We start from the raw sequence: 9966 nt of genomic DNA, 5'->3' as shown, positions 1-9966 counted from the left end.
CCTTGTTATCTCAGATTCTCCAGCATCTTTAGTTCCTACTATCTCTGAAACACTTTCCATTACTTGAAACCCATTTCTCCCACAATAATCTTGGCGCCATGCATTTAGCTCTCTGATCTTAGTTACCCTATTGCTAAATTGCTCGCAACTTTGATAATAATGCAGATACTATTACATTTGTAGTTCGGCATTTGAATTTAGGTTTTACTCCGAATTTAACACAAACTTTACAAGCATTATACCGTGATAACCCCTGTGGTTCACAAGTCACATGACAGGGTGTTTCTTTCAATTTAAAGATAATCCTGCCCATACAACCAAAATAAATAATTACAATAATTAAGCTAGTAAAGAATGAAAATGGATGCCCTTGACATAACAAAACATATGTTATTGGAATATTGTATATATAATCAAATATTAATTTATTAACATGATTGGCTATTGCTATTCAATGTGAAAACTGGAATTACAATTCCATACAAAGGTTAAGGCCCTAAACTAATGCTACCAAGACCAAATACTTTATAGGGATCTGACTAAGTGGTGTTAGGTATTCAGCTGTGGGTCTGCATTGGACTAAAACCATAAATTTAGTTAAGAATGGTAAAGTGCATTAGTCACATGGCTCCAGGGGTACAAAGTAATAGTGATAAATTTCTCTTTACCTGTCTTCCCAAATTTTTTTTCTTTTCCTCCTTACTTTTTTCTTCACATTTTCCCTCACTGATAACTTCACCATAGTATTTACTTATTTTCTCTTTCTCCCTCCAGTGAAGGAGATAGGAAAATTGCTGATTTGCAATACAACCTACTGAAATCTATGATAACTATTCCAAGGGAAAGAAGAAGGCTATGATCTTCTGCAATTCCACTAATGAGTGCAGGGGCTTTGCTTGGTTAGTATAAGCTCTATTGCTAGGTACACTGTCAATGGATGAAAAGATAATGTTATTTTTAGTTCCAGCAGTTGACAGAAAATTATCTGGAGTTTAGTTTACTATGTGAACCTTTTGAGTTTGAAGTTAAATCAAACAGGAAATGAATTTTAAAATATTGAGACAATCATGAAGTGATGTTTGCTAAAATAGTTATGTTTATATTAATAAACAAATAACTTTGCACTTCCTCGTGAGATTTTAAATTTGATTTCCCTTATTTATTGTGTTATGAATTTACAAAGCTCCAGCTTTATTTTGTTGATCATCCAAATTCAGTTTCTCAATGTGAATTTCTACTGAGGTTAACTAAACTACACACTGTGTTGGTTCAAAAGGTATCCGTTTTCCTGTGCAATACAAAATACAAATTTTTAGAAAGCTTGGAATTACAATTTTATAAAAAGCTTCTGTAGATAATGTCAAAAGGGGAAATCTTACTTCTTGGTTAATGTTTACCAAGAGCACAACTACAATTCACTTTTGTACTGGCTGCCTCATATTTAGCAGTTGCTGTAATATACAAGGTATAGATACTAAAATCTGTGCACTTAAAAAGACAAAAAAATCTAATGTAGAATTCAAGAAAAAATATTTTAAAGTCAGCAAACAGGCTTTATAAAACCAATTTTGACTTTAAGAGGCCTGCTTTTAATAAATTTATTTAAAGTTTAAATTGGGCCCAATAATGCAGAATGAACAAGAGTATTTCTTTTGTGGTGGGGGAGGCTAAAGAAAGGAAAAGAATTAAGGCAGTAGCATTCATTTCACATAAGGCAAGCCTGGGAAGGGATTAACCTAAAAACATATAGGGTGTTCATACGTTATATAAAAGAAAAGTCATCCGTGGGACGTTTATAGGATGTGGCTAGACTGGCATTTGTTACCCATCTCAAATTGCCCAGAGTCAAGAGATAAGAATCAACCACATTCCTGTGGGTCTAAACGTATGCAGGCCAGATTTACTTTTCTAAAAGGACTTCAGTGAACCAGTTTTTACCCAGCCAACAACAGTGGTTACATGGTCACCATTAGGCTAGCTTTTAATTCCAGATTTTTTCTTAACTGAATTCAAACTGAATTGCCATGGTGGGATTTGAACGCATAACCCCAGAACGTTACCCTGCGTTACTAGTCCAGTGATGATACTGCTAAGTCCCCACCTCCCACAATACATAAGGTTGATATCTAAGAGTTTAATCAAAGACATATGTTTTAAGAGAAGAAAGAGAAAGGGTAATGGAATGATTCAGGGAAGAAAATGCAGTTCTTGGGACTGCCAATGCTGGTGTGACTAAATCAGGGTTACGTAAAAGGCTAGATTTGGAAAAGCCTGAATATCTAAGGAGGAAGAAATTACAAGAGTTTGAGAGAGAAATTAGGTCATGGATAGATTTGAGAACAAGAATCAGAATTTTAAAATTGAGGCATTTATTAATTGAGGAAATAAAGTTCAGCGAGGACAGGAATGGATCATGGTACAGGTTAGGACATTGGCAGTGGAATTTTGGATGATCTCAAGTGGGTGGAACAAGTTAGCTAACAAAGATACAGATGAGGGCTTCAGCAGCAGCTGAATGGAGGTGAAGGCAAAGTTGACTGATATCACTGAAGTTGAGGTAGGTGCCTCCAAAATGGCGAGGATGTGTGGTCAAAAGTTCATTTCAAAGTCAACTACGTCAAGGCCGCAATTTGTCAGGGTCAGTCTCTGACACTTGCGAGGAAAACGGATGGTGGCAGCTTCTAAGGAACGGCATCACGGCAAGAACTAATGGCTTCATTTTTCTCAACGTTTAATTGGCAGAAACCTCTGCATATTCAGTACTGGATGCTGGGCAAGCAGATAGAGCCAGCAGAAGTGTTGAGAGAGGCGCTAGAAAGGTGGAGCAGGTTATCACCAGCACATACGTGACAGCTGTCTTTTGGAAGATGTCACTGAGGTACAGCATGCAGGTGATCAGTAGGACAGGCCATGATTAGATTTAGGGGACACCAAAGGCAAAATTAAAGGGTTTGCTGTAAATATGAATTCAGGTGCTTATGTGGAAGGGGGGATTACGGAAAAACACTCTGGCAACTGACTCAACAAACAGGCAGCATATTAAGTGGAGTTGGAGGTTGAGTGGACTACAACATTATTAGAATATTCCATTATATTACTCCCCAAGAACAATCTTTGCAACATAATTCTGTATAAGTGGGGCATATTATAAATTTGTATTCCACACAATTCTCATCCCATAATGAATAACAGTGAGAGAGAAAATTCATAGAATTACCCAACATCTTTAACCACATAAAGAGTGATGACTGCTTTCTAAAATCTTTATTTCAGTTATGTCTGATGTGTTCTCTTTCTCTCCCAAGCAAAGACTTTGACTTCCTTTCAGTTTTAGCTTGGCGGCACAACCACGAGGTAGAACTCTGTGATAAAACACACTAAAGTACCAATATTTTCTTTTGTAACAATTTGGATGACCAGTTTGTTAGGATACTAAATAAAAAGCTTTACCTGCTCAGGAAAAAATTCTTGTAGAAATGTTCCCAGTAAGATGATTCCTAATCCTTCAGGGTCTAATTTGCTCTTCATAATATTTACACTGAAAGATAAAACATTACACTGAAACAGCCATATCTAACAATGTATGCACATCATAAACAGAGTTTGTGGTTCCAAATTATACAAAATATATAATGGCACATGGCTGTTTAGAGAACATAAACGGTGATGCTGTACATGTCACACACTTTATTACAATAATAAATGTGCTTTTGCAGATCTTTACGGTGCCAATAACAACACATACTGCATTAAAGTCAGTGAATGAATACATAACATGTTATTTCACAGGACTGAACCGAATGCTGAACAGAAATAGTTAAATGATTTGTGAAGAGTTACATGATATCCGGTTGAAGTTTTTTGGGAAATGTTCAAATGTGGCGAGAAATGTTGAAAGATAAAAAAGTTTATGGATAGCTTAAATGTGCAAGACCATGAAGGCTGAAGGCTCTGCTAAATATTGGTGATTAAGTGAAATTCAGAGCAGTGGAGGAGAGAATCCCAGGATATACTGTTGAAACAAGCTCCTACAGGAATTTGTAAATGAAGAGAACTTTGAATTCAAATTGCTGGAGAAACTGAGCAGGTCTGGCAGCATCTGAGGACAGAATTTAGAGTTAAGGTTTTGAGACCAGCGACCCTTCCTTAATTCTTCCAAAGATGCTGCGAGGTCTGCTGAGTTTCTCCAGCAATTTGTTTCAATTTCAGATGCTCAGCATCCGCAGATTTTGATTTTATTTTAGGACACCGATTTCATTGGGTACGCGGTGAGTATAGGGATGATAGTCGAGTGGAGTTGGTGCACTAAAAGAGGTGGTTGATAAGAGTTGGGGATAAATTGCGAGTTTAAGACTGATGGAGCTCAGAATGTAAGTGGAAGTCAGGTGTGGTGGTGATGAAGGCTTGGTTAAGGGTTTTTTGAGCAGTGATTGGATAACGTACAGGCAAAAAGAGGCAATATTGCTAACATGGAAAAGGGCGTCTTGGTGATGGGGATATGATAAAGTTTTGAGACAAGCTTGGATCAAACAAAAAATTGAGATTATGTATGATTCTGCAGAGCTTGAATCTGCAGTTATGGAGTTAAAAGTGCTGAGATTTTGAGAACAGGCATACACCTTTCAGAATTAAACTGCAAAAATTCTGGTCACCACCACCATCAGTCAGACAGCATAGATGTCGGTAATATTGAAAGTAATAATTTGGTGAAGAGGTACAGCAAGTAACTACTAGTATGAAAGTGTTAACTGAAAAAACTGTGGTTAAGAGCAGTACAGAGAAAGAAAGAAAATGCTGAAGGATGGAAGCTTTGAGCACTTCCAAAGTGAATGTGTGGAGAAAAGTGACAAAGTCATGGTAGATGATGTACTGGCTATGTTCAGGATCTAGGAATGGAATCAAATGAAGGGAGCTGATCTCAGAGTCTGTGGTAGAAGACTGAGTCAACAAAACTAAATTAAATAGAAAGGCCAAGGAAGAGAAGGAGACACATTTTGGCTTGGTAACAACTGTAGTGATGAAAGAGAACTTTGATCAGAATGGTCTTTCTGCCGAGGGTGATTCAGAAGTTGAACTGAACAAAGAATAGTGCCAATGCCTTCAAGCTGTAACTACAGATGGAGTGAGCTGCATGCAGTACCAAAATAAACTTTTTTTTGTTTGCATTTTATGTAATGCCAGCTTTGAATGGCTGTGCAAGATATTTTTTAAAGTTTTAGGATGAAACACAGTTTTCGGAAAAAGTAGTGATGGGAATAGGGGTGAAAGAAGGTTAAAAGGGAAATTAGGGGACAGAAACTATGGTACAAAAATGTGTAGTAATAGACAAATGGTGATGCTTTCAATTTTGGAAGAAACTTAAAGCAATTTGTTGGAAATGTGGATTATTTTTTATTCTTTCATGGTATATGAATGTCGCTGGCAAGGAAGAGCAGATCTGATACAGGTATTTCTGCAATAATGCATGTTTCGTTAACGCGAATTGGCTGTAACATGATTGATGAATAGTGGACGTTGCTTGGATAATATGAACTTTCTGCTGTACAAGTACAGAGATTTTCTATCGTGTGATTTCTCTATACTGCGATTTTCTATAGCGCGAGGTCACACAAGAATGCAACTATCGTGTTATGGGAGAAATACCGGTAGTGCTTGCTTTATGCTTCCACTAACACTGGACATTTCCCATGTTTTGAAAGGAAGTGATGATAAAATGGACTGCAAGGGTCACGACATGGAGAAAGAAAGTAAGATGAGCAGAGAAGAGAATGTTTTGCAGGAGGCCTTTCAAACTGATCTTAATTTTATCGTGGGAGGAAAAATTGAAATCAGCAATCTCAAGTAAAGAGTAACTATTTGGGGTAGTGCCACGTTAACCTTTGATAGCAGTGCAAGGTTTAAAATTAATTTACTCCAAATAAGCCACCACTACAGAGTTTGGTATAAATGAAGTGTTAATAAACTAGGTTAAGAAAAATCTAAATGTCATTTGATGCCCCAGCATCAACAATAATAGTTATTTTTAAATAAACAAACACTTTTAGCTTCATCTGTTACAGAGCTGAAGTATCACGAAGGTCACTTGGCCCCAAGTACAACTTGTGTTTATACTATACAAATCTTCGCCTCTTCTCCTCATCCCTCTCTCCACTGCAGTGATGCCAAAATTAAACTGCAGCTGGCTTTTTTGCCAGCACAATCTGGTACTATTCAAAACTATTTGCTTTGCATGGCCTTTTTTGGGAGAAAAACTTACATCGGGTCATTTATGTTTAACTTCTTATGAAAGCAAAGACAAAGTGGAATCCAGAGATTCCATGTGTCAGCATTTAAAAATTGTACTACATTATGTGGAGGAGAAAAAAAATCCTCTGATTAATCCAAAGATGCGTTCAATGTGTTTTCCTTCCAAAAGAATCCTAATGTTGATACTTAAAGGGCTAGAAACAGGAACAACATGTCCCACTGAGGTGATGCTTATCCACAATTACTTGTACTAACTTAGAAGAACATTTCGTTTTGCTTCAGGATATTTTGATTAAGTTATGTGAAAATTGTGGAATTCTTCAAAGTTTGAGCACATGGGAGCTTTTCCAAACAATACATTCTCTTCAAAAGGAGCAAACAAATATGGGAACACAAGGGCAACACAAGACAATGATCATCAATTCAGGTCAGTGATGAAGCTTTATGCGCAATCTCCCCAATCGACAATAATTCTAACTAATGGAAGAAGCAGAGGGAAAGCAAAGAAGACCTGAGGTCAATTTCAAGCATTACTTTCCACCTTGACAATGAAGAAAGCTCTAACAGACCGTTGTTGCCCAGAACATTGCAACAAACATACTTAAACAGCCCACTACTCAGATATGTCCCAATACTTTTTGTGACTTAGGATCATAAAGGACCAGAAAATATGTAATCTAAACATTTTTCTAAAGGTCAGAGATTTCTTACTGCTCCTTATATTTTATACCAGTACTGGAGTACTGTGTGCAGTTCTAGTCACCACATTATAGGAAAGATGTAATTGCTCTGGAGAGTGTGCAGAGATTTACTAGAATGTTGCCAGGGTTGCAGAATTGTAGCTATGAGGAGATATTGGAGAGGTAGGGGCTGTTTTACTTGGAACAGAGAAGCTGAAGGGTGACATATTTGAGGTATGCAAAATTGAGAGGGGTAGAGATTGAGTAGCCAGAAAGAACATGTTTCCCTCGGCAGAGAATTCAAAAACCAGGATTCAAAGATTCAAGCTAACTGGCACAAGGATTTGAGGAGTCATGAGGACAAACCATTTTTATGGAATTTGCTGCCTAAATTGATGGTGAAAGCAGAGACCCTCAACTCTTTAAAAGTACCTGCATCTGCACCTTAAGTGCTGTAAGTTGCCGGCTATAAGCTGCATGCAGGGAGATGGGATTGGAAAGGGCATCTGGTGTCTTTGAGTCAGCATGGACAAGGAGGCCTGAATGGCCCCCCTCTGTGCGGTATCTGCGGTCTATCCTCATCTTAAAAGAGAACAACTTTAACCCAACTTGAAGCACATAAACGTTCATTTAAATTAAAAACCAGACATAATCCAGAAAGTTCATTTTTGGAACAGTAACAGTCTCAACATGTTGGGTTTCTCTTCCTGATAATTCTAAATCATTTCGCTATGATGGAAAAATAAACTATCCTTTAGCTGGAATTAAACAATGTTAATAGAACAGCACAATTTCAACTCTGATGACTAGATAAACTGAATTAAGCAATTTCAAATGAGGAGTATACAAAAATGTCTTGGAGAGGAACATTTAAGGAATATACTTTGTGACTGAAAAAACCACTGCTGCATCAAAAACATGTTGTATGAAGTGTCTGAAGAACAAGCAATGTGTAAAAACAAAAGCTGATTGATTCCACCCCTATCTGCTTTTGACAGACAATAATCCTGCTTTCCATATTTCCAATTCCAGAGAAAAAGGATTTTCTCATGGAATGCTGAAAGGCTAGTGAAGAATGAAAAGCTTAAGGTTGGCATGTATGCTGGAGTTTTAAATTTATTTTCATCTCACTGTCCCTGATTACATGTGTTTGTACTCTCATTGATTTTGTGTATCCTCTCAAATGCTTTTCAAACAAAAAAATTCAGCTTGAGTAATACAAAAAAAGTCCAAAACATACACAATGCTCAGAAAAGCAGAGCAGAAAAAGATGTGCAAGAAGTCAATGCTATCAAGGGAAAAAAACAGAAGTAATAAAAATATCTCCTATGTTTTGGCGGCATTTCACACAAAAATTGAAGGGCTATTTAATCACCCAATACCATTACAAAAAACACCAAGACAAATGTAGGACTCTGCTTACAGTGCAGCCAAAACATAAATGGAATGAGAGTGGAACAGTGTTGATTCCCCTCTCTCAGAACTCAAGGAACACAAAAGCATTCAACACTTAAAAGAGAACTGTCCATGTTTTTCTCCCTTTGTCCATTTCCTGGACAAACTTTGCAGTTAAAAAGAGAAAAAACTGAGCCGAGAATTAACTGGCCAATTAGTTTTGCCTTCATTGTGGATAAACATCTACAACAACATGATTCAGAATTGAATAGATGAACCAGGGATTGTACATGGATTCGCAGAGTGCAGATCATGCTTGACTGACTTAATAGCGATTTGAGTATGTCACAAATCATACAGATGAAGGTAACACAGTGGATTTTGCACGTTTGGATTTGTAGACTGGGTTTAAAAGGCATCAGTTAACAGACTTGTCTATAGGCTAAGACAGGATATTAAAGATACAGTAGCCACATGGGCAGTGGTAGCCTGTTACAATAAAAACAAACAATAAAGAATTCTTAACAAGATAGGGAGAAAAAGATTGCTCAAACATAGGCTTACATATACTATGCAAATTTCTTTTTTTTTGCTGCAATGAAGATATACTGTCAAAGCCTTTCATTTTGCACTCATCGGGAGGGATGCAAAAAGTGCTAAATTTTAAACGGGTGAATAATTTATACCACACGACAAGAAGTTGCTAATTGGTTTGCAAGTTAAGTCTGATGGGCTGAGGTATTACCAGGGAGCATGCATCTGGTAACTTTTCAAAAATTCATTCATGGGATGTTTGTGACATTGGCTGGGCCACAACTAATTGCATTTACAATTTAGTTGTCCTTAAGGTGGTGTAGTAATTAGCTGCTTTCTTGAACTGCTGCAGATCATGTCTTGTTTGGTCACCCACCCTTGTGTGTAATTCAAAAAATAATTGTAATGTATGGATGTACTGTTTACTTGCAGAGGACAGATTCCTCCTTGTGAATATATATAACTTTTAGCAAATGGTGAGCACACTGCAAGCCATTTTTGAATTAAATGAAAGTGCGAAGACACTACTTCCTTTGTGCATTTGTCATAACAACACGTTCACCAGAGTCAGAGTCAACTGCTAACTGCTCAGCATCCTTCTATCTTGCAGAATTGTTGCCCTCTTTGAAATGTGGCATTTTTGCATCTGTCGCGATGACTAAAAAATGAAAAGCTTCAACAGCAAAACTCTTTTGTTCAGCAAAAATCAAGTACAGATATTACAGTATTACTGATTTATTATTTTAAGAACTATAATATTAAAAGTTTCTTTTATTTTGAGGTTTATATCACAGTACTGTTGGGAATACTTACTATTCAGGGTCTGACACTAAATCCAATGCTTTCATAACATCCTCAAGCATTGTGTCAGGTATAAATCCATTATCTGCAAAGAAACAAAAGTAAGAAATCTTTAATGAGGAAATATCTTGGATTCAGTAATGACTAACAAAACAAAACACTCCAATTCATCATCCCTTGATAGAACCAGTGAAGGTCAGAAACCTGCAGCAAAGAAGTTTTGTTGACTACATAGCAATGAAATTAGTTAGGGTTGTCAAGCCATTAAGAGTTAATTGCAATTCACCAGCCAAGAAAAGTATCTTAATTA

The 9966-nt window shown here is 36.9% G+C and overlaps 1 long non-coding RNA gene across 1 annotated transcript in view; it reads right to left on the bottom strand.

The window, feature by feature from the left end:
- Positions 1–9759, bottom strand: part of LOC109914177 — a 16619-nt gene extending 6860 nt beyond the window's left edge. Inside the window, exons 1-2 of the long non-coding RNA XR_007261356.1 lie at positions 9669–9759; positions 3451–3538 (exon numbers count right to left, since the gene is read on the bottom strand). This is a non-coding gene — a long non-coding RNA (uncharacterized LOC109914177). The remainder of the gene's footprint in view (positions 1–3450; positions 3539–9668) is intronic.
- Between the last annotated feature and the right edge of the window lie 207 nt (positions 9760–9966).

This window comes from Rhincodon typus, unplaced genomic scaffold (assembly GCF_021869965.1).
Source record: "Rhincodon typus isolate 14 unplaced genomic scaffold, sRhiTyp1.1 hic_rhity00002303, whole genome shotgun sequence".
Lineage (NCBI taxonomy): Eukaryota > Metazoa > Chordata > Chondrichthyes > Orectolobiformes > Rhincodontidae > Rhincodon > Rhincodon typus.
Note: the sequence above shows the minus strand (reverse complement) of the source record. Positions and strands in the feature narration are given on the sequence as shown.